Genomic DNA, 24236 nt, shown 5'->3' on the forward strand with positions numbered 1-24236 from the left:
ACATGATGCCGAGACATTGCACTTGCTAAATTCCGAAGGGGTTATTGATATCTCGAACGGTGCTGCCATGGCGAGGCAAATAAGTTATGGCGAATTCAGAGAAACAGGAAGTGTCTTCTATCTAAGGCAAAAAATGTCTTATTGTGATGACACGCAGTGTGTATGTACGGCCAAGGATTTCGATCGCATCGATGTGCTTATTGTGAGTCCCGGGTATAGTGCCACCAACAGGCCCCAGGAAGTGTGTCAGTCACAAAGGTGGATTTTTTCACAGTTGCATGCAATGAACTTTTAAATACTCCTCCTAGAGGATTCATGCGATTGAATCTAATGCGAAATTGAGAACAGATTTCAAACACCGTTGCCATAGCATCGTGTCAAAGTTTACTTTTATTTCAGACATATTTAAGGCTTTTGGTGTGCTTAGATTAACTAGAAATTTGACACATGCATCACATTTGTCGGCTGTTAAGTGTGAACAAAAAGGTCAGACAAAGGTGTGCCTCTTAAGTGGCTCACTAGCGCCCCCGTTTGTCTAAAATGTGGGGTTTCATTTACCTACAGTCCCCAAATGGGTCAGTAACAACATAAAATAGTCCACTGATATTTACCCACTTCATGCACTTGCCCACCGTGCATTGTTTTCTGGGAGGCACCATATAGCGTTAAAAAGACGTGCGACGGCCCGCCATCGCTGCTTGCAGCTATATTTTTAAATTATATTTCTAAACTATATCAAAAAACTCAACCTTGCCACTTAGTTGCACATTTGTATTGACTTTATATGACAAACTTTCAAGTTAGAACAAGTTCATAGCACCAGTGTGAAAGAGTCCATTTTAATTTGAAATCTAACCTAAATCACACTAGTGCAATTACAAAGGAGTGCAGTATATAAAGAAATTTCAGCTGTTTAGATGTATTTTTATTTATTTTTAATTATACAGTAGGTACAAAAGGATTAAGAATCATTCATAATGCAATCAAGAAATCAAAACACTATGCATATAGTTTTTGTAAATGTATTTCATTTGAAATATGGATTGAAATATGGAAAATTAAAAAATGATTAGGACATCCAACTGCAGAACTGCTTCAAATGATTATCTGAGTGTTATTAAAGTTTTTTTTAAAAATTAAAATTTTTGTTGGGATCATATAATTTAATCTACTAATGTTAGCACCAATATTAAGTCTCTATTTTCATTGCATGTATCCATGATATGAACCGTATAAATACATTTACATTTACAGCATTTGACAGACGCCCTTATCCAGAGCTTATCAAGTGCTTAAATCTCTAACATTGGATACATTAATGCTGGCTCACTAGGTTACATGCTTAAGATACCATGAGTTTAATACATTGTTCAAAGTTGCAATAAAAAAGTGTCAAAGGTTGTGTTTTTTTTTTTGTTTTTTTTAATAAATGCAAAAGATAGGGAAAGAAGTGTTTCCTGAATAAGTACGTCTTCAACCGCCGCTTGAAAATAGCCAGTGACTCAGCTGTCCGGACCTCTAGTGCTCCTTTTCCACCAAAAAGAACCGGGTGCTGGTTCAGAGCTAGTGCTGGAGCTGGTTCAAAGTTGGTTCCACTGGCGAACCTTCTAAGAACCGGTTGTCTTTCCACCGGTTAAGAGAGCCAAGTCTGACATCACTGTATACGTATCACGTTTCCCGGCAACGTTAGCGCAGCAGCGGCAAACACAAACACATGAAGAATGGCGGATGCTGTTGTACAATTCATGCTCGTGGCCTACGTTCTCATCCAAAATAAACTAATCCATCGTGTATGTGCAGCTCAATCTAGCTTATATAAACGGAGGCTGCACTCGAGAATAAGGGTAAGTACATAACATTATTTTTTATCAATAACACCGAAATAAAGTTAGCCTTAGCATGTAGCTACCTACTATCATGTGTGCTGATAATTTAACATATTGAGGTAAAGTAAAAGTGTATCAAACATTAGTATACTAAAGGTACATTATCAAAACGTACTTTACTTACATTACTTACTGTAGAAATACTCCAGTAGAAGTACAGCATACTTAAGTAAATGCATGTACCATAAGCAAAGAGCATGTACAGTATTGAATTCAAAAGTATTTATTTTGCAGAAAAACTGGTCCAATATGCCTGTTTTAGCATATTATATTTTGTTTTTTGGATTGATCAATTAACAGCAGAACATCACATTGTTTTTATATCAGAAAGTGGTACATCTATATTGATAAACTAAAGAACCATTGCAAATTCATGTCAAATAATTTGTATTTATATTTTGTACTTATATTACAGAAAAATTATACATGCAACCTATTTTTATCTTGACAGACAATCTTGTGGTTAAAGGCAAGGCGGAGGTCACCTGCAATATGGGCAAACCCAAGATCTGAGCACTGGTGGGAGACAATAGTTTCGGATTTCACCCCTCAACAGTTCCTGCTCAATTTTCGTATGGCCCCAGAAACATTTGAGTACATCTGCAGTCGGGTGAAGCATGTAATGGAGAGAAGGAACACAAACTATCGCTTGTGTGTCCCAATCCGGAAGCGTGTTTCCATCTGGAAACTGGCCACAGGCAGTGAATACAGGACCATCAGTCATCTTTTTGGGTTAGGTCTAAGCACTGTATTTAATTGTGTTCAGAAATTCTGCAATGCTGTAATCACGATGCTGCTTCCTTACCACATAAGATTTCCTGATGCCGACAAGTTATTGGAAATGTCCACTTTCTTTAACAATCGTTGGTGAGTACCACAGTGTGTCGGTGCAATTGATGGAACCCACATTCCAATAATTGCACCAGAGGACCGTCCGCAAGATTATTACAATCGCAAAGGCTGGCATTCAGTTGTTCTACAAGCAGTTGTGGATGGCAAAGGACTACTCTGGGATGTTTGTATTGGCTATCCAGGGAGTGTGCATGATGCTAGAGTGCTACGACAGTCACATTTGTGGGAGGTCCTAAGTGATGGGGAATTACTAGGACAAACCAAAGTGACCATATCTGGCTATGATGTTGGCTATTACCTGATAGGTGATCCTGCATACCCCATGCAGAAGTGGCTCATGAAGCCCTTTTCAGATACTGGCAGACTGACCCCTGAACAACACACCTATAATTACAGGCTGAGCAGTGCACGGTCGGTTGTGGAGATGTCTTTTGGGAGATTAAAAGGACGATGGAGGTGCCTCCTAAAAAGAAATGACTGCAAGCTGGAACTGTGCAAGACAATGGCAGTGACCTGCTGTGTTCTCCATAACATTTGTGAGGAACATGGTGATAATTTCACTGAGGAGCACACAAACAGGACTGAAAACATTCAGCCTCCTGTTCAGGCAGTACCCGAGCATGGCAATACAGAAGGGGCTGACACCAGAGTTGCATTAATGATGCATTTTAAAAGAGAGAGTTATTAAAGTGCTTTGTACCACAATGATAATGTTTGAAATTTTAACAGTTGTGTTAGGACATCCAAACTGTCAAATTGTATTCTATTCCCATACATATGCTTAAAGAAACACAACCAGACATGTGTAAATTAAAATGTGTTTATTTCTCTTTTTTTTTTTAAAGCACAGAAAACTACAACGTGTGAGACTTTACATTCTTGAAAAGTGCAATAGCAGCCATACATAAAAAAAAAAAAAGTAAATTCTAAATAAAAAAATAAAAAATAAAAAAACAGTCTTGATATTGTGCAGTTTGTCATTGGCGGTCAACATGCGCTCCATGAGTCCATGAGCTGCAACAATGCATTTTCCATGTCCTTGGAGTGCTGGAAGAACCGCTCATCTGCCCTTTCAAGATAAGCCACCAATTCGGTTATGCTGTCTCTTTTCCTTTTTCCTGTGCATCAAGAATAGCAAAAGACAGATCAGTAGTGTAAAAACTATGCATTTTCTAAACAGTTAAAAAATATCTGTTGCAGATTTGTCTGCTATTAATCTATTATGTTATATTACTGAACTATAGCATCATACTACATCACTGCACTTCATCTTGTGCTCACATGGCATACAAGTTCATCATGTAGGAATTCGATTGTAAATGATCAAACTAATGTCAGTTATTGTTTCAAACCTTTAAGGTTATTCTATACATTACTTTCTATTTGGCTTGTGTACTCCATTCTACTTGAGTGATACACATTAAATCAATTTATTGGTCCTGAATATAAATGAAGAATTTAAAAATGGCGCTTGTCTGTCTCTTTTTTCTAAGTAGCCCCGCCCCCAGCTCCCGCCCCAAGCGGTTCTTAAGTCTAGACCAGCAACGTTTTGGTACTACTTAAGAACCACTTTTCCTGGTTCGGAGCCGGTGCTTTGTCGGTCAAAACAGAAAGAACTGGTTCTAAATTAGGCTCTGGCTCCGAACTAGCACTCGAACCGCTTCGGTGGAAAAGGGGCATAGGGGAAGTTCATTCCACAACCTTGGTGCCAGAACAGACAAGAGTCTTGTATACTTCTTACCCTGAGAGATGGTGGAGCCAGTCAAGCAGTGCTGGTAGATTGGACTGAACCTGAGCAGCCTGTGTGGACAAAAATGGGCGAATCCTTCTAATGTTGTAGAGAAGAAACCGGCATGAGTGAGTCACATTAGCAACATGAGAGGAAAAGGACAGTTAATTGTGCATGGTTACCCCAAGGTTGGCGAGCTGTGGCTGAAGGGGAGATCAGATCGTTGTGCAAGGATATAGCAAGATCATGACCTGGGGGTGAATCACATGGGATTAACAGCAGTTCAGTTTTGCTAGGATTGAGCTTTAACTGATGAGAAGTCACCCGTGATGATATTTCTGCATGACATGGTGAGATCCAATCAAAAGCTGTGGCACAGTATCTGAGGGTGGGAAAGTTGTGTATCATCAGCATAGCAGTGGTAAGAGAATCCATGTGAGGAAATAACTTCACCAAGAGAGTGAGTGTACAGGGAGAAAAGAAGAGGAACAAGTACTGAGCCCTGTGGCACACCAGTGGAGAGTCTGCGTGGAGCAGATGTCACTCCCCTCCATGTTACCTGATATGAGCGTTCTTCCAGGTAGGAAGCGAACCATTCCCAAGCTGATCCACAAATCCCAAGACTCCTTAAATACTGTACATGTGATATATGGCAAAACCTGTTTTCCCTCAACTGTTTTCAGTCTGTTTTCACTTTTTTGTGTTTTATTTTTTATACACATTATTTCCTGGAGGCAGGGTGACAGAGTAACTAAAGCAAAAGCCTGTGTGGTTTCACTTACCCAGAGGTCCTTGTAAGAGTGTTGCTATTGCTGAATCTATGAAACTATGACTCACAAAATGTTTTATTTTTACTGGAAATTCAGTACCAATGTCAAACAATAAGCTTTTACTGATGCCCCATTTAAAAACAGCTTAATCTAGTGGTTGTGCTTAATCTAAAATCAGAGGTTGATTTCACAATAAACTTGATGTTTACAAAGAAGTTGCATAATTGTGGTAATTAGATATTAATCTATATTTTATAAATCTGATTTATATGCCATAAAAAATCTTTAAAAAATTATAAATACTAGAGAAATATTATATCAAATAGACCCACAAATATTTACAGAAACATCATTATAATTTTAATTAGTCCTGACAAATATTTTACTAATTAAAGCTCTCATCTCTAACATAAAACCTTGTTGCATTGGACTTTTTCATTAGACTCATTCTTTATATTGCTTTTATTCTGAAATTTGCAAAAGCTTTGGTACAGGGGCGGTTCTAGGATTTCATCTTTAGGGGTGCTTAGCCCTCAGTGAGAATTTAAAAGAAGAAGAGTTTTATATTATATATTATATGACTACATAGTAAGCCAAAAGTTATGGTATTATTTAAAATGGCAAAAGTGGACACCAAAATTGTATGCATTATGTAATGATGCCAATCTTGAATCAAATCAGTTCATGCATGTGTGCATTCTCTACGAACAGTGTGTCCAATGAATGCAGTCATTAATAAAAAATATATTCACAAGACAAAGACCAAATCAATAAATGTTATTTTTATTTAGTATTGAATGGATTGTTTGCATTAATATTTTGTTTGTGCTATCAACTCTGGTAATAAGAATACTGAAGTTTCACTGGTATTAGTATAACTTATCTTTTTTAATGTCAACACAGTACTGTATATATACTATAGCCACACACAAATCTCTGTACATTAAGTTTACTACTATAGCAGAAACATGCAGTAGTAGTACAACTTTATATAACTGTACCTCCAACAAACTTTTACTTGTGGGATGACATAAAATACATTTGAATGTCTTATAGTGTGTTTTTTATTCCATGATTCAATTGCTTAACAGTGATCAAATGTAATACCTTATATATGGGTACAGTTTGAAAAACTGAATGCCTATCTTTATAAAGACCAAAAGAAAAGGGTTAGGGTTAAACTGTTACCTCACTTAATCTAAGTTTAAAGGATGTCAAATTGTTGCCTGGAAGCTTACATTGTGTTTATATATATATATATATATATATATATAGATATATATATATATATATATATATATATCTAGATATATATATGAAGGTTATAAACACAAGATATTTTTCCATCAAAGTCTCAGGCCTTCTTCTGCCTTCTTCTGTTGTTTCCACAAAACATCTGAAAGGACAGCATTTTATAATGCATCTTATATAACAATCAAAATGAGTTCTTGTTTAAAAAAAGTTTCAATTCATTATACCGAATTGGCATCCAAAGATTTTTGGTCCTTTTACCTATAGCCAATCTTATTTCCATTTTTTTTGCAGGTGTTTCTATTTGAAACAAAAATCTGCTGATGTAAAAGCAACACACTTTAAACACCTTTGGTGGTCAAATGTACTGGATGGCAATCAATACATTGTTGCCATGTATTGATATTTGAAGATGTGACATTTTTAAAATCACCAATTACCCAGAGGACGACAATGTCTGTAACAGAAGCCCATAAAGTAAAATAAAAAATTCGGGCTGCTGTATATGCTAACCAGTGTGCTCACAACAGCAGATCCATCAATTTCTGGTATTCTGAATATTGTGTTTGTATAAACCTAGCCTTTGCACTGGGTGTGTTTGTGTGTAAGTTACATGTTTAAACCCAGGACCTGCACTATGATACACATTTCTATCTATGCAAACTAACATTCACATACTGGTTCTTTGTTGAATAAGATTACTTATATTCCTATAATGCATGTTAAACTTACTACTATGTAAGTAACTGTTGTATAAACACCATACTAGAGGGATTGATTGCAAAAAAACAGTGGTTTGGAAATGCATAATTTTTTCTATTTTTATTGCTTTTTGTGTTTTTTGTCATCAAAAAAGTGGAGAGTGAAACATTAATGCATTAGTTGTCTTTGGCTCCTTTTATCAAACAGCAGACTGCATTAGAGGCTTGAAGTGCAACAGGAACAGCTGTGCAAACCCCTGCACACAGAAATACACACACATTTTCAATGATGGAGATGGCAGCTGGCATTTTTACAAGGGAGAGCAACAAGCGCTCATGCAGTCTGTGATCTTTAAGTTTCCTATTCACCTTTTCTTCAGGCAGAGTGGAAGCGTGGCCTGTCAAGTCCAATCAGCAGCCACCTGGATGCATCTTCTTTAGCTGTGTAAGATGTATGTGTGGGTTTGTTTTAAAAAGAAAAGTGTATCCTCCTTCCAGTTGTCTAAAAGTATATATGTAGTATATATAGTAAGTGCTCACTAATATTTTTTATTTTCTACTCTCTTCCTACAGCTATTCTTGAGATTCTCAGAAATGCAGACCTAAAAGCATTACCCAAGGAGTGCTGTATTTTCTGTCACTGTATTACCAAAATGTTCAGTGATGCTTGCTTCAATAAAAGCGTATCTCTTCATTCTTCTCCGAAACTCTCAGTTTTTAATGATTTGAAGAGGCAATTACCCTCATTTCAATACAACAATGCAAAAAAAAAAGAACTGCCCAGCTCAATCTGTTATACTGTACACTAACATTTTATAGCAAAAAACATCCATAAATAGAAGGGACAATGGACATGATATAACTTTTATTTTTGTTTTATATTTATTACGGTTTTATTTTTGTTTGTTGGCCTGAATGGATGTTCATTTTCCCTAATGTTATGCTGATGCTATATTTGGATACTGATGGCTAGGTAGTATTAGAGTTAATGTGGTTTCTCTTGCTGTGGTTTCTCTTGCTAGGTAGTATTAAAGTTAATGTGGTTTCTCTTGGTTTCTCTTGCTTCTGATGCTCATGCCTAGTTTAGGAACTGCCGAGGAGGAATCTGTTCCATGGGCCACCAGTATGATAGTTAATGCTCCTGGCATGCCTCCCAAATGGGAGAAGAATGAGTAGGCTATGGTTGGGGTGCAAGATGTCCTGGATGATGACTTTATCCTCCATTCTCAAACATACCGTGATACATGGTAATATGTTCAGAGAGGCTGCTTCAACCACACTGCAGATTTGAAGAAAAACATAGAGACCATGGTCACTACATAAACAACAAGGATGCTCAGCATATTTGGCAAGGCATTCATACCATGACACAGTATAAAGCTACAGCCTTGTCTGTGATGATGGCGCATTGCTCCAAGATGCACAGAATGAATTATATGTACAGTTCAAAGCACAGAACAACATGCCAGCAGGGAAGACTCCCGCCGACTAAGTATTAAGATTGTCTGCAATCTATCCTAGTTGTGACATACCTGGCTGACTACTCAGGGAATGTGTGTTCTTCAAGACAAACACCTCCTCCCCTGTGCCAAAGAAATCATCTGTGTCAAGTCAAGTCAAGTCACTTTTATTGTCACATCACCACAGCACATGTGCCTTGGTGAGTAAAATTCTTAGGAGCAAACTCCAGAAATTGCAGAACAGTTGTACAGATATACAGATAAAGATATAGATAATGAGTTGACATGAAAATGTGCAATTTGCTCATACATATAGTTAGTGCAATATGTGTGTACAATATGTACAATTAACAAACAATGAAATCCACAGGTGAAATGTGCAGTATGATCATACATATAGCCGGTACAATGTGTGTACCATATGTACAATTAACAAACAGATAATGGAATCAGCAAATGAACATGTGCAATATGCTCATACGTGTCAGTACACACAGTGTACTATTGGGCATCCTTACAGTAGCACTACACATTATATTCATTATGTACTTAGATATGTACAGTATATGTGTAAATATATGTAAATATATTATATATAAAATACTATAAGGTGCAAAACAGATTGTACAGGTACAGAAGTGACATGGATGTGCATCAGATGGTATCTAGTGGCATTAAATGCAGTGTGAATGTATAGTCCAGTGTGGATAGTCCGAAGTTAAGGTGCAGTGTGTGGCATACCATATTGTGAAAGTATGCTGTAGGGTGTATTAGTTGTGACTGTTAATTAGTGTGATAGCCTGAGGGAAAAAGCTATCCCTCAGTCAACTGGTGCGGGATCGAATGCTGCAGAGACGTCTTCCTGAGGGGAGCAGAGAGAGCAGTCTGTGGGACAGGTGGCTGGAGTACTGATGGTCCTCTGAGCTTTTCTTATACACCGCCTTGTGTAGATATCCTGGAGGGAGGGAAGCTCACCTCCAACAATATGGCTGGCAGTTCGCATGACCCTTTTCAGAGCTTTACGGTTGCCAGCGGTGCTGTTTCCAAACCAGGCAGTGATGCAGCCTGTCAGGATGCTCTATATAGTGCAGGTGTAGAATGTTCTGAGGATGCTGGGGCTCATTCCAAACTTCCTCGTCCGTCTCAGGAAGAAGAGGTGTTGATGTGCCTTCTTCAGTACTGCGTCAGTGTGTATGGCCCAGGTGAGATCCTCGCTGATGTTGACGCTGAGAAACTTAAAGCTGCTCACCCGCTCCACAGGCGTCTTGTTGATGGTGATGGGTTTGTATTCAATGTTCTGTCTCCTGAAATCCACCACCAGCTCCTTGGTCTTGTCAATGTTGAGTGAGAGGTGGTTCTCCTGACACCATGTAATCAGGGTGCTCACCTCTTCTCTGTAGGCCATCTCATCGTTGTCAGTGATCAGGCCTATCACCCTTGTGTCATCAGCGAATTTGACAATGACGTTGGAGCTGTGTGTGGCTGCACAGTTGTGTGTGTACAGGGAGTACAGGAGTGGGCTGAGGACACAGCCCCGAGGTGCATCAGTGTTGAGGATCAGTGGGGAGGAAGTGTTGCTGCCCATTCTTACCACCTGACTCTGCCTGTCAGGAAGTCCAGAATCCAGCTGCACAGAGATCTGTTTAGTCCCAGAGTCTGGAGCTTTGCAACAAGTGTGGCAGGCACTATAGTGTTAATGCTGAGCTGTAGTCCACAAACAGCATTCTCACATAGGTGTTCTTATTTTCCAGGTGGAAGAGAGCAGTATGAAGGGTGAAAGCAATAGCATTATCTGTGGAATTATTGCTACGATATGCAAATTGTAGCAGATCAAGTGAGGCAGGCAGCACATAGCAGATGTATTGTCTGATGAGTCTCAAAGCACTTGCTGAAGATGAGTGTGAGAGCAACTGGCCTCCAGTCATTTAGGCAAGTGATTTTATTTTTCTTTGGTATGGGCACAATGGTGGATTTTTTGAAGCACGATGGGACCACAGACAGACACAGGGAGAGGTTGAAAATGAATGTGAACCCACCAGCTAGTTGGGATGCGCATGCGGAGCACACTGCCTGGGATGCCATCAGGACCCGCAGCCTTGCGGATGTTTACCCGTCGAAAGGATCGGGTTACATCCGCGACAGAGACGGAGAGTGCACTCAGCCAGTAAAATTGTTGGGAGAGGAGGTTGGAGGGGACGATGTCTGAGTCTGACAAGAATGCCGGCTCTCTTCCCTCTTTTCCTCGGTTGCGTCATTACGGCCCAGACAAAGGGCTCTGATGCGGTGTTTGTAAACAAATCGCCAGCGTTCAAGAACTCAAAGTCTGGTTTGCGTTTCGTGACATAGGTACCGACATTTCGAAGCATGTGTCTGTTGTAGGCAGTTATGCAAACAACATCCAGCACACAGAACAGCAGAATAACCAGTAAAATAAACGAAAAACTGCAAAGTTTCCTCGGAGCTTGCAACACGGCTGCCATGCTCGGCACCATCTTGTAATTGCTTGCTGTGTACTATGTGAATATATACTGTTCTGTTGCACTCACACCTATACTTATAAAGCTTTGTTATGAAACACATAAAGAGCAGCCTCCATACGACACTGCACCCGTTTTAGGATGCTTACCATCCTAACCACCAAGTATGATCTACTTTTCTCTGACTCACCTGGAAAAAGGTCTATACAATGATGCTGTTCATAGACTTCCACAAACACAGTCATTTAAATTTAAATCCTCAATTTTTTGCCTGGGAACCTGAGTCCATCAGGATTGCCAACACCACATTTAGCACCACCACACTGAACACTGGTGTTTCTCAGGTATGTGTGCTTAATCAACTGACTTCCATTTTCTACCAAGCCTGAAGAGAGCTAGACTCCCCTCCTATCCTCACCACCTTTTACAGAGGAATGATAAAGAGCATCCTGTCTAACTCTCACCATGTGGCAAAGGAATTACAAAACGCTCTGAACAATAGACCCACCCCCATTGAAAACGATCCCTCTCAGCCATCGGAAAAACTCGTCAATTCCTGCTATTTGGCTGATTTGTGCTATCACCAGCAGACTCTGCATCGGTTTTTTGAGGCAAATTATATAACATTTCATACTGATTTCAACACTCACCTATGCTAGTAAAACACCTAACCATGTGTCATGACCTAACCGGTTATGCCCCCTCCCAACCACCAGAAGGCTCCTTCACATAAATACTGACTTGGCCCTGAGGTCGATGGACATTTCTGGGTTTGTCCCTTCTTAAGCCATGTTCACACCTAGACTCACTAACTGCATACTGAGGTGTTCCTAGCTTGTTCTACTGTGTTTGACTTCTATTTTTGCCTTGTGGAATACTGTTTTTAAATTACTGGTTTGGATTTCACTACACTGATTGTTTCTCTGTTCTCTTGAACTTTACCTGTTTTCTTGACCACATTTTTGCATGCTGATTTAGGTTATTTGTTTGGATCTTCGACATTAAACTCTGCTTATGGATTCTACAACACCTGCACCCAGGGGTTCCTTACAGATTTATTTGCCTGCAGTGAATTCAGCAGCATTTTTGAAAATACAAGCACTTTTAATGCAACAAAGTGATCTGCTGGCTGACTGACAGGAGCAATTGACATTGCTGAAAACCACCAACGCTCACCTTGCTCGGATTGCTGCCGCCACAGGGTAAACCAGCAAAAATGGCTCTCCCTGACAAATTTCATGGCTCCACTACAAAGGCTTTCTTCGCCTTTGTAGTAAAGGTTTATTTCTCACACCAATCGGAAGCTTACAGGGAGGAGGCCACAAAGTGTGCTCTACTTTTATCACTTTTCAGGTACACGAATCTGTCAATTACCTTTGGCAGAGATGTGTTTGACTATCCGGCTAGTGGCAAAGACATTTCCTTGCAGTCAATGCAAGTATGCGGTCAGGTTCAGAATGCTGGTGGTCCAGAGTGGCTGGAAAGACACCACACTATGAGCTGTGTTCTGAGAAGGCCTCAACCAATCTCTCCAAGCTAAATTGAAACTTTAAAGATATAAACCTAACTCTACCACTGTAAATACTGCCACCCAACAGGATCAATTCATGAGAGCCCAACAAGGTTGAGCTCGCACTAGGGAGAAAGTCCTCCCATCCCCTGGAGAACACAATAAGTCAGACTCCGAATATCAGCAGGGGCACATTATTGCCACCTACGCATGGAACTGTGCCCTTATTGTGGACAACCAGGACACAGTAACTCTCAGAAGAGGAACGAACAGTCTATCCCCAAGAATCTGACTCAGGGTCAGCAGTTAATCTTATCCACCATCATCTGGTTAAAGAACTGAATCCACTTACCATTCCATGTGCCACTCCCCTCAGAATAACCTCTGTGGATAATCAGACCATTAGGGATGGTTATATCACTTATCAAACCCTATATCAATTATGAAAACAATGACAAGGATTCCAGGCTGCCCAAGGCAACATGACCAGAATAAAAAGGGAAGACAATTAGTGACATTAGAAGCAGGTGTGCTGAGGTGGGAGGAAATTAAGACTAGGCGGGGCAAACACATGAACACAAATGTAAACAAAAACACATGGTACAAGATGCAACTCCAGAAAAGTGTAGTTTCCACTACTACTACTACTACTACTACTACTACTACTAATAATAATAATAATAATAAAAAGAATAATAATAATAATGAAATAATCTTTTATCAAAAAAAGGAGATACCCTTGAATGGTGAAAAATTGAGAGTGAAAGTCTTAAGCCTACATGTATGTAAACTTTGGGTCAATTGGAGAACAAACCTCTCCACTGGATATGCCCATGTCTTTTGCATTTTCAAAAACCCAAATGTTAGCCAGGATGCTAATATTTGCAGTGCTAGCATCAGGTTTTGTTCATAAAACTCTGTTTCACATTTTCACTGTGTCTTTCTATGTATTGGTTTGCCAGTTAATACTCATCCATTTATACAATTTATAGAAAAGCTTTATAGGCAGTTAATATTGTTTGACGTGTTTAGAAGGTAATATCAATGTCTGCTTGAAGTGGGATGTAAACAAATGTTATGATAACCAAAGAGAATTCTCAGAGTAGATAGTAAGAGAAGTGGAGAATGGAAAAGAACTGCAATGTTTTTGCCATGTTAGAAAGCAAAGACTGGGGCAAAAGTCCAACCAATTTAATATACTGTGCAAAAGAACAAAACAAACGGTATTTCATGAACTATGACAATAAAACACAAACACTACCCTGCTGAAAAATCTACACCAGGTTATGTATGTAACCCGGTTCCCTGAGAAGGAAACGAGACGCTGCATCAGTGCTGACGCTATGGGAATGCTTCTTTGAGGAAGTTGTGTCTGTAGCTCTGTGTGCACACATGCCATTTAATGGCTCGCCAGTAAGTCCATATAAGGGCATCTACATCATGCTGCTCCAGCTTCTATTTGTCTGAAGGAAGCGCGAACGGATGCCCGGGGCGTGGCCAGCAATGCAGCGTCTCGTTCCCTTCTTAGGGAACCGGGTTACATACATAACCTGGTGTAGTTCCCTTTCGAGGGAACTCAACGCTGCATCAGTGCTGACGCTATGGGAACGCCAATACCCACGCCGCCACGCACCGGTCGATGACTGCACCAGAGGCCACGAGAGAGCACGAGCAGACTGGGAACAGCACATCATAGGCCCCGCAGTACCTGGGACCTGGAGTGGGGTCCAAGTCCAGGTCATAGAATCTGATAAAGGTGTGCGGAGAGGACCATCCTGCCGCAGCACAAATATCTTCAATGGGGACACCCCTGGCCAAGGCACTGGATGAAGCGATACCCCTAGTGGAGTGGGCGCTGAGGAGCGCACCTCATAGGCCTGAGTAATGGCCTCCACCACCCAGTGCGGCAGGCGCTGTTTGGAAACCGTATTACCCCTATTCCGGCCCCCAAAACAGACAAAAAGGGCGGAGGAGTTACGCCAAAAGCTAGAGTAGTGGATGTAAGTCCTCAGGGCCCTCACCAGGCAAAGCAAGTGATGCCTCTCCTGTTCCGCCGACTCATGGGGTGGGGGACAGTAGGCCTGCAGGATGATTGGACAACCCGCCATCCTGGGCACCTTAGGGACATATCCTGGCCTGGGGTGCAGGATAGCCTTGGACATGCCGGGGGCAAATTCTAGGCAGGCGGGGGCGACCGACAAAGTCTGCAAATCCCCGACTCTCCTGAAAGAGTCCAAGGCAAGAAGCAGAGCTGACTTCAGGGTCAGAAACGTCGCAGAGGCTGACTCCAAGGGCTCAAAGGGGGTTTGGTCCTGGTCTCTGCCCAGATCAGAATCTGCCATGCCAAACTGAACAGGGGGCGTGAACGCAGAGCGCCCTGATGATTGATATAGGACCCCACCGCGGTGCTGTCCGTCCACACTAGGACATGGCAGCCCTTGAGGTCTGGGAGAAAGTGTTTCAACGCTTGAAACACAGCCCTCATCTCCAGGCAATTTATGTGCCATGAGAGACAGGGGCCCTCCCATAGACCCTGGGCCGGGTGGCCATCTAAGGCCGCACCCTAGCTGAGAGCAAGGCGTCCATCAAAAGAGTCCTGCGACAGTGACACGCCCCTAGAATGGGACCCAAGGCCAAGAACCGGGGTCTTTTCCACATAAGAAGGGTACGAAGCCCACGGCGCGTAACCCGTATAACCCTGAGGGGATGCCTGCGAGGATGAAAGCCTGCCCCCTTGAGCCAGGGCTGGAATGGCCTCATGTGAAGCAGACCCAAAGGAATAACGTTGGCTGCTGCTGACATGAGGCCGAGCACCCTCTGTGCCTCGGCGACAGAGAGGCCGCCTAGCCGAATAGTTTTCACCACCGACAAGATGGAGGGCAGCCGAGTGGGAGACAGATGTGCCCGCATCGTGGTGGTGAAGAATGAGCCAGTCGTCTAGGTAGTCCAATACACGGATGCCCTGGAGACGCAACGGTGCCAGGGCAGCGTCCATGCACTTCGTAAACGTGCGTGGTGAAAGGTCTAGGCCAAAAGGAAGGACGTGATACTGGTACGTTTCGCCCCCGAAAGCGAACCTGAGGAACTTCTTGTGCTCTGGCAGGATGCTTATGTGAAAATAAGCATCCTTGAGGTCGATCGTGACAAACCAGTCCTCGGATATGATCTGGGACACGATCATCTTGAGTGTGAGCATCTTGAACTTGTAAGTCTTCAGAGTACAGTTCAGAGCCCGCAGGTCCAGAATCAGACGCAGCCCCCCACCTTTCTTGGGAACAACAAAATATTGTCTGTAAAAGCCAGAGTCCCGCTCTGGGAGGGGAACATGCTCTATGGCCCCTTTTTCCAGAAGCGAGAGGAGTTCCTCTCGGAGGAAGACCGCCTGGTACCCGCCCACGATTGTGGGCAACACACCCTGAAAACACGGAGGACGGGAGGAAAACTGGATCCTGTACCCCCTTTCTACAGTATCCAGGACCCACTGAGACACCCCTGGCAGAAGTTTCCATGCTGCCAGGCTGTGTGACAGTGACGTCAAGCTCGTGCAGACCTCCGCACAAGAAAGGGGAGAAGATCCGCACAAGAAAGGGGAGCCGACACAGACCCCACTGCCCCCCGAAATGACAAAGGTGTTGGGGCAGGCAGTAGGGGGAGCATCTCTGAATAGGGTGCTTCCAGGAGCCCCTGCCCTCGGGCAGGGGCTCCGGGGAGCCGACACAGACCCCACTGCCCCCCGAAATGACAAAGGTGTTGGGGCAGGCAGTAGGGGGAGCATCTCTGAATAGGGTGCTTCCAGGAGCCCCTGCCCTCGGGCGTCAGGACTCCTTTGCGGTCTGCTTGGCTATGACAGACCTAAGGTCCCCTCTCACCGGACGGGTTTGGGCCTGGGCATGCGAACCGGCCTTCCTGATTTTTAGACGGGGGGCACGGCCCGCCACACTAACTCTTTTCACTGCCCTGAGTGAGCTAGAAGGGGGGGGGGGCTAGATGATTGCCCAGGCTGCTCCCCGTTGTGAGGGAGAAACTCCCTGAATGCCACTGACTGGCGTTTCACCTCCTGGTGCCTGTCGATGACAGTACTAACGAGATCAGTGGCGCGGCGGAGCTCGGACACCACCTGAGGTCCCCTTCACCGCCATCCAGTTCTGCCAGCAGGTCAGCCTGGTAGGCCTGCAAGACTGTCATGGTGTGCAGCGCCACACCCGCTTGACCCACTGCCTCATAGGTCTTACCCACAAGGGCCGAAGTGGTCCTAAATGGCTTGGATGGAAGGGCAGGTTTCCTCCATGCGGGCGATGCAGGGGAGAGATAACTGGCCAGTGTCTCTTCAACCCTAGGCATTGCTCCATACCCATGGTCTTCAAGCCCCATAATGGTTGAATAATCTGACATGGCCGGAGAAAATACACACGCCGAATAGGGATTTTTCCAAGACCTCGATACCTCAGTATGGCGGTCTGGAAGAAAAGGAAGATGCCTACGTGCAGGTGGCTGATGGCCTAAAGTTAGAAAGCGGTCGTCCAGCTTAGAACGGACGACACCAACTACCTCTTCAGGCCAATCTAAATTCAACTTCTCGACAGCCCAAGTTATTACCTCGAGGAGTTCCTCGAACACCACTGATTGCGTTGGCCCTTCCGAGGTAGAAAGCCCCTCCCCTTTGACATCGAGCTCCTCGGAGCAGAACGCAGAAAGCAGCATGCTCTCTTCTGGTTTGGGAGAAATCGCAGCTTCCGAACACGAAACCGAGCGATCGGAGTCAGGGGAGAGGGCCAGAGAAAGGGAAACACCAGTCTCTTGCTCCACCTCCGCTGACTCAACCTGGGAACCCCATGATTGAAGCCGCCGAGCTGCCTCGGCAGACGCAGGACCCGAACCACGAGGTGCAGCCGCAGCTGAAAATACAGTCAGGCAGGATTGGAGCATGCGGAGAGGGAATCCCTCACAATGCACGCAGCCGGCTTCCTCGAGAGCAAACCAGGCATGCTCCTCTCCCAAACACACAACGCAAAGAGAATGCGCGTCGCCCCCTGCGGGGGCAGGGATGCACGCATCTCTTAAAGTGCACGCATCTCTTAAAGTGCTTTGACTGCAACATATTGCCTAGTCTTTCCCTATTTTTTTCTTTCCCTGCACTTGACAGACAGACAAACGACACAGAGCGCTTCCTGAAGACAAAGAAAGCTGGAGCAGCGTGACATAGATGCCCTTATATAGACTTACTGGCGAGTAATTACTCTGTCTCGTGTCCTTTCCGAGCCACTAAATGGCGTGTGTGCACACAGAGCTTCCTCAAAGAAGCATTCCCATAGCGTCAGCATTGACACAGCGTTGAGTTCCCTCGAAAGGGAACCAGCATAAACCAAGATGAATTCCATGCTGGTCCAGGCTGGTTTTTACTGGTTCATGCTGGTCAGTTCTGGTATAGTGCTGGTCAGTGCTGGTATAGTGCTGGTATAGATAGGTGGCCAGCATAGTCATGGTGTTATCAAGAAAAACGGGGCTGGTGTAGCCAGTTAACCAGTATGATCTTTCTGGAAGCTTTATGGGAACAACCTTTATTGTTGCTTGTGTATGTTTCTATGTAACACATTAATATAAGATTAAAACACAATATATTGGAATATATTTAATTATAAGTGCATTATTTCTTTTGCTCCCTCTTTTGAATAAAGAACTGAAATAACAAAGCTCAAAAAGCTTTGAATAACCAAGAATAAAAACACTTAGAAATCGTTAGGGATTAAAGTGTTAGGGATTAAAGTGTCTCCACAAATTAAATATAGTAATACCAACAAATGTTGACTTCCTAGGCTTCATGAGGGAAGCAGCATATAAATCATACAGAATGATGGTTTTTTGAAAAAGATATATATATATATATATATATATATATATATATATATATATATATATATATATATATATATATAATCCATTTGTCTCAATTAAGAAGTAGTTAAGTTGTTTGGTTTTTTAGTAAAGCAGTAATGTGAAGAGATATTACCCAGCATCAGTGTTGCTATGCAACCTTTAAAGCAACTATGTTCACAAAGGTAAATGTAGTTCCTACACTTTACAAAAATAAATCTCGCAATGTTTTCGACTACATTATATACCTTACAGTGTTTATCGAAATTAGTATAAGTGCACGTGTTCCAGATCATCCGGTTTTTGCCACCGTAATTAGGACTTTGTTTTGGGGTAAATAAAAAGCTTCCGCTTCTACACAACGAATCTGCTGATCACTGGGAATCAGAATGTTTGCATACGTGAGGTACCTGGATGACGGCTGCATGGCAGTTGTTTCAACTAGCGAAATTAAGGACATGTTTGACCAAACTCAGGTTTATTGGGTAGCTATGATGGAAGCAAGACTTCATCAGGGCACAAATACTAATGCTTAAGGGTATGCAACTTAAGCAGTGGCTGTTTCATCGTAACTCGTTCACTGCACAATATAAACAAATGAGTGATATATAGTTTTGTTTCTTATTTTGTTTCTATAATTTTTCAGAGAATAAAGAAGACATAGAGCAGGAGTTGTTTAAAGGCAAACGACTCCAGGTATCTTGAAGCTAAGACCAAAAATGTGTGTTGTAAAGGTTATATTGTGTAACGTTATTTGTGCACGTGTGTAAATTAATACTTCTGCGTCTGATTCTGGACCTGCGGGCTCTGAACTGAACCCGTTTTTCTTTATTAAAAAGTGAATTGCAATTCTCTAGAAAATTGTCTTGGTCTTTATTTAACTATGAATATGCACTAAGAAATGTGATATGTAACAAATGGGTAAATGGGTTTTGTTGTGGTCTTGCTGGGATTATACTAGCATCCAAAAGACAACATATGTTGACAGCATGCCAGCATCCCAGGCTGGTCGGCCAGCACACCAGCATCCCAGGCTGTTCGGCCCGCACACCAGCATCCAAGGCTGGTCGGCCAGCAACCAGCACCTAAAGCTGGACCAGCATACCACCATCCCAAGCTGGTCCCAGCATGCAAAACATATGTTATGCTGGACCAGCAATGCTGTTTTTTTTTTTTTAGCAGGGTAGCAAGACTGTGGTTGAAAGGTACAAAAACTAAAATTTAGCAATGGTGGCAAGACAGCAAATATAGTGTAATAACAACAGTTCAAGACTGTTCAAGAAACCCTGGTTAGAGTGATGACTATGGCGAGACCAGGGGGAGCAACAAATATGACAAGGAATCATATAAGAGGCAGGAATGACATAGACAGAAAGGCCATAGGGGAAGCAAAAAAAACAATACAGCCACTAGGACTGGCAATACTATGGCTGAAATGATCCAAACATTAGAACAAGGCAATGGTTGATAAACAACAACATGACTAATTAATAATAGTTGCAAGGCACACTAATAATAGGAGATTAACTGGTGTGACAGTAATTAGATCATACAACACAGGCTAGCATGCCAAAGGAAAGTGGAAAACACAATAAAGGTCGTGCACAGGTTTGCCATCTGGTAAACTAGTAAATGTCTGAGGCACCCATGACAGTTCCTAGCATCAGAACAGTTGTTGTTGTTAATAAGACTATACAACCATTATCCCATTCTTCTGTTCTGTCTATTTAAACAATGAAGAAGATCTCTGGAAATTGTAATAATATCCAAGATTAGTTTCTCATGATCTCTTGAAGTCACCAGCTGTCAGGGTGGAAGGTGAAGAAAATTAGTTGTGAACTTGTTAAAATTATGACCAGGGGGTTTCAGCTTTCATTTTTAGAAGGAGATCTTAGCATACATCATAATAGATGACAACTTGATGAGACACATCTGACAGCTAAGGAGCACAGTGAAAAGATTTCCTAAGTTTTGGAAGTAAAGCGCAGATTTTTTTTTTTCCTGTTCAGATAAGGCATTGAATTATACCTGTCAGAAAACAGGGGTGTCTTCATGGTGCAGAAAAAGACCCAAATGCAGGGATAACATAAAAACAACAAAAGCTAGAAAAACTATGAAACCAGAAACACAAAATACGGGAACATGGAAACAGGAAAACTGAAATTGAAACAAATACAGTTAGGCACAAAAACAACAAAGACAACAAAGACAACAAAAACAACAAAGACAAGGACATAGCAAAAAACAGACACAAGACCACATGATTAAATAGGGGAGAAAATCATAAAAACACAACAGACAGGGGTGCAGAGGTGGGAAACGATTAAGGATAGGATGAGACAACACACATATTACACAAAACAAAAACAAAGACTCATGGCACAGACAAACAAAGCCTGCCAGGATGTCCTCTAGTGTCCAGGCAGGGAATAGTCCAAACCATTCCTGACAATAACTAACACAACGTTGTACCCACTATGTTTTAGGAGAATAAATAATAGTACCACCCAGATCTTCATCACTTGTTGGTGACTCAGGATCGTATCTGTATATGTGTAAGCTACTTAGTTTATTTAGCACCACTAAAGGGTGCGTACAATTGAGGAAGAATGACAATTATGCTTATCCAGGTAGTCCCATCTAGAGTGAGTTCAGGGGAATTTGAGCCATTTGAGATGGCTAGAGTTACCTTGTCAATTGGCTGGAGTCAGCTGTGGTCAATTGAGCTCCAGGTTAGATCTACTGTAGGCCAGTCAACAGTTTGTGACACATTGCAGATTTTTTTCATTTTAAATGGGTGGCAAGTAGCAGTTAGCAGTATGTAGAGCAGTAGCAGTTGATGGTTTATAAAACAGGGGATTCACAATTGTGGCATTTATGGAAAGCCTAAGTTCTGATAATGCTGACTTGTCATAATGTTCTTTTTGTCTTTTCATCTTAGCTTTCATTCCAATTTAAACCTGAGACATGGCTTGTGCCTCTTTAAAGGTTCAGCTGCAGACTGAAGTTATGCAGCTACTACTTGTGCTAGAATTCTGGAAATGAATGGCTGCTTAAATAATTGTCTTGAATATTTTTAAATCTTTGGGCCAGTTGCAAGTTTTTTTAAAAAATAGGTGCTCCTAGGTGGAAATAGATGGCAAGCTGCTTTGATTAGATTTGTGAGAAATAGATCAAGTGGGCAGGTAGAGGACTTCTACATTAGCTGAGAAATATGGCATAGTGGAATGCATTCCAACTTCTGACACATTACACATGCGGAGTGTAAGGAAGTCTCATCTGCCGCTTGCGGCGGATCACTATCCTTTCGTCTGCCGCCTGGGCAGGATCACTGAATTCAGCCTCTCATCCTCTGCTCGGTTTCCGTTCTCCACAAGCACTTGGGGAAGTCTCGATGAAACACACAAGTCAAAGTCTTTCAAAGAGAAGTTCCAAAGTTTATTAAGTAAAACAGGAATATATAGTAGTAAAATAATAGGGAGGGTGTAGTGGGTGTGTACGGAGCTTAATGCTAGTATCCACAAAAGCAGCCTTGGCCGTTATCACAAAGTAGGAACCCCCCAGCCGAAGTATCATGTTTCTTACAACTGCTTTCGTACAAAGCAGAGGGTCCCACTATGGTGGGAAGGGGGTTAAACTAAAGTCAAGGCATCTCTGTGTGTGTAAGAGAGAAGGAATGTGTGGGGGGGGGGGGGGGAGAACAATGTGCTCTGTACAGAAAGTCTGCAACATTATCAGAAAAGATTGTTTTATGTAATTATTCTCACACGTTGTTTCTCGCCAAAAACTCATCGGCCAATCAGGGGGCAGAACCATTCCCTGGTAACCGCCACACCTCTCTCCGAGCAAGAGCTTGACCGCAGAAGCTCTTACCAAGCTGACCAAGCTGACCGCAGAAGATGACATTGAAGAATTTCTGCAGACATTTTAACAATGGACATTGTTGGTCTCAAAGCAGCTTTACAAAACATAAAAAATATAATACAAATATTTAATATTTTACAAAGATAAATATAAAACAAAACAAAAATTAATGATTCATTTTAGAATTATATTTAACTGTGTTTGTATTTTGTGTTTGTACATGGAAATAGGTTGGTGAGATCGGAAAATGAGCCTCCCAACAATGAGAAGTTATCCACCCTTTTCTCTCGGCAATTGGCATCAGTAACTTCAGAGCTGAGAGGGAACACTGTGATGACAGAGCACCTCCGCCCATAAACATTGTTTTCCTGCTCCTCCTGCTACTACCATGGTTCTTTTGGATGGTACTTTTGCAAACAGAGAGCACATGGTGACTAGTTGGGGTGGAAGGTTCCGGAAACTCATTAGCCAATCAAAGCTTCGCTCCCAACTCTTCACTCTAGGCCAGAAGATACACACACTGCATAAGGACCATTGCTTCCAGAGAGGTAAAGGGCCTTAGGCCACAGATTTATCCATGGAAACTGCTGAGGAAGAAACCTGCACCTGGACTCGCTGCACACTGCCAGACTCCTTCTTTGTTGTAGATTCAGACCAACCTACGGCACCTAAAAGGCCGAAAAATGCCACTCCAGTGCCCCCACTGTTGAGTGTAGCTCCCTGCCACATTTTAGTGAAATCATTATGTTATATTGTTATCACTGGCATTATGTTTATGTCCAAAGGGCATGCCTAAGTTCTGCTTTTGCTGCTGTTCTGGAAATAAATTGCTCTTTGTTGATGCCACCCTCTGTCTGTGCCTGTGTTCAGCCTCTCGTGGCCCTGAGTCACCCCACTTTTTATCTAGACTTCTGTTTACTATAAGACAAACCACATGAACAACACAACAAGCAAGAATTATACATGCATGCTAATACAAAATGCTAACACATGCTAATAAATACAATGTAAACTTTCAACAATGAAAAAAGCTAGACAATGGTTGTAAAACAGGACAGGTCTTAAATCCTAATATTAATGAATCAGGAATAAAGTGCCATGTGATGCAGTGAGTTTTGTAATCAAGTTGTGTGCAGTCTGTATTGACTAAAGAAAAGAAATATGTATGCTGCCATCACCTCACTCTAAACACCACACTATAACTACTCATGTTTAACCTCTGCACTCATTGAAAATAAGCATCATTGACTCAGTCTGACTCCCTCTATCAGTAGTAATATAGACCCATCTCTGCATTGGGAATTGTGTATTATCTATTATTGTGTCCTCTGGCTCTCTTGAGCTTTAATTATTGAATGTCATTTAGACCTCTAACACTAGGCTCAGTAAGTGTGAATAGGATTTGTACGGTAGAAATATGAGTCTGTGTGTGTGTGTGTGTGTGTGTGTGTGTGTGTGTGTGTGTGTGTGTGTGTGTGTGTGTGTGTGTGTGTGTGTGGTCATACAGCAGGATGTGTGATCTCTGCCAAAAGCCAGCTGTTCTTAAATGGAGACAAAGTAATTTAATCACTATATTTGGCATATAACCCAACCCAACAAATGTGTCAATTTCTCTCAGCTCTATTCTAAGGTAACTGTTAAGAAGAAAAAGAATAATTACATTAAGCTGTTTATTTTTTAAGTATCATAACGAGGAAAGAAAAATAGCATCAAATGTCTAAATAGACAAGGGTCCATTCTTTTTCATTCTTTTTGACATTTATAATGGGCAATTAAAATTGATTCAACTAAGAGCAAAATGTGTCTATGATTATTAGCTATATACAAACTATATTGTTTTAAAATTGTTATTTTATGCTAATTAG

General features: G+C 42.0%; 1 long non-coding RNA gene across 1 annotated transcript; it reads right to left on the bottom strand.

Moving 5' to 3' along the window:
• Positions 1 to 7988: 7988 nt before the first annotated feature.
• LOC113641648 lies at positions 7989 to 13118 on the bottom strand. Its single transcript, XR_003440382.2, has 3 exons — positions 12989 to 13118; positions 8722 to 8772; positions 7989 to 8468 (listed from the first exon to the last, which is right to left on the bottom strand). It is a non-coding gene; the product is annotated as an uncharacterized LOC113641648 (long non-coding RNA).
• Between the last annotated feature and the right edge of the window lie 11118 nt (positions 13119 to 24236).

Source organism: Tachysurus fulvidraco, chromosome 23 (genome assembly GCF_022655615.1).
Source record: "Tachysurus fulvidraco isolate hzauxx_2018 chromosome 23, HZAU_PFXX_2.0, whole genome shotgun sequence".
NCBI lineage: Eukaryota > Metazoa > Chordata > Actinopteri > Siluriformes > Bagridae > Tachysurus > Tachysurus fulvidraco.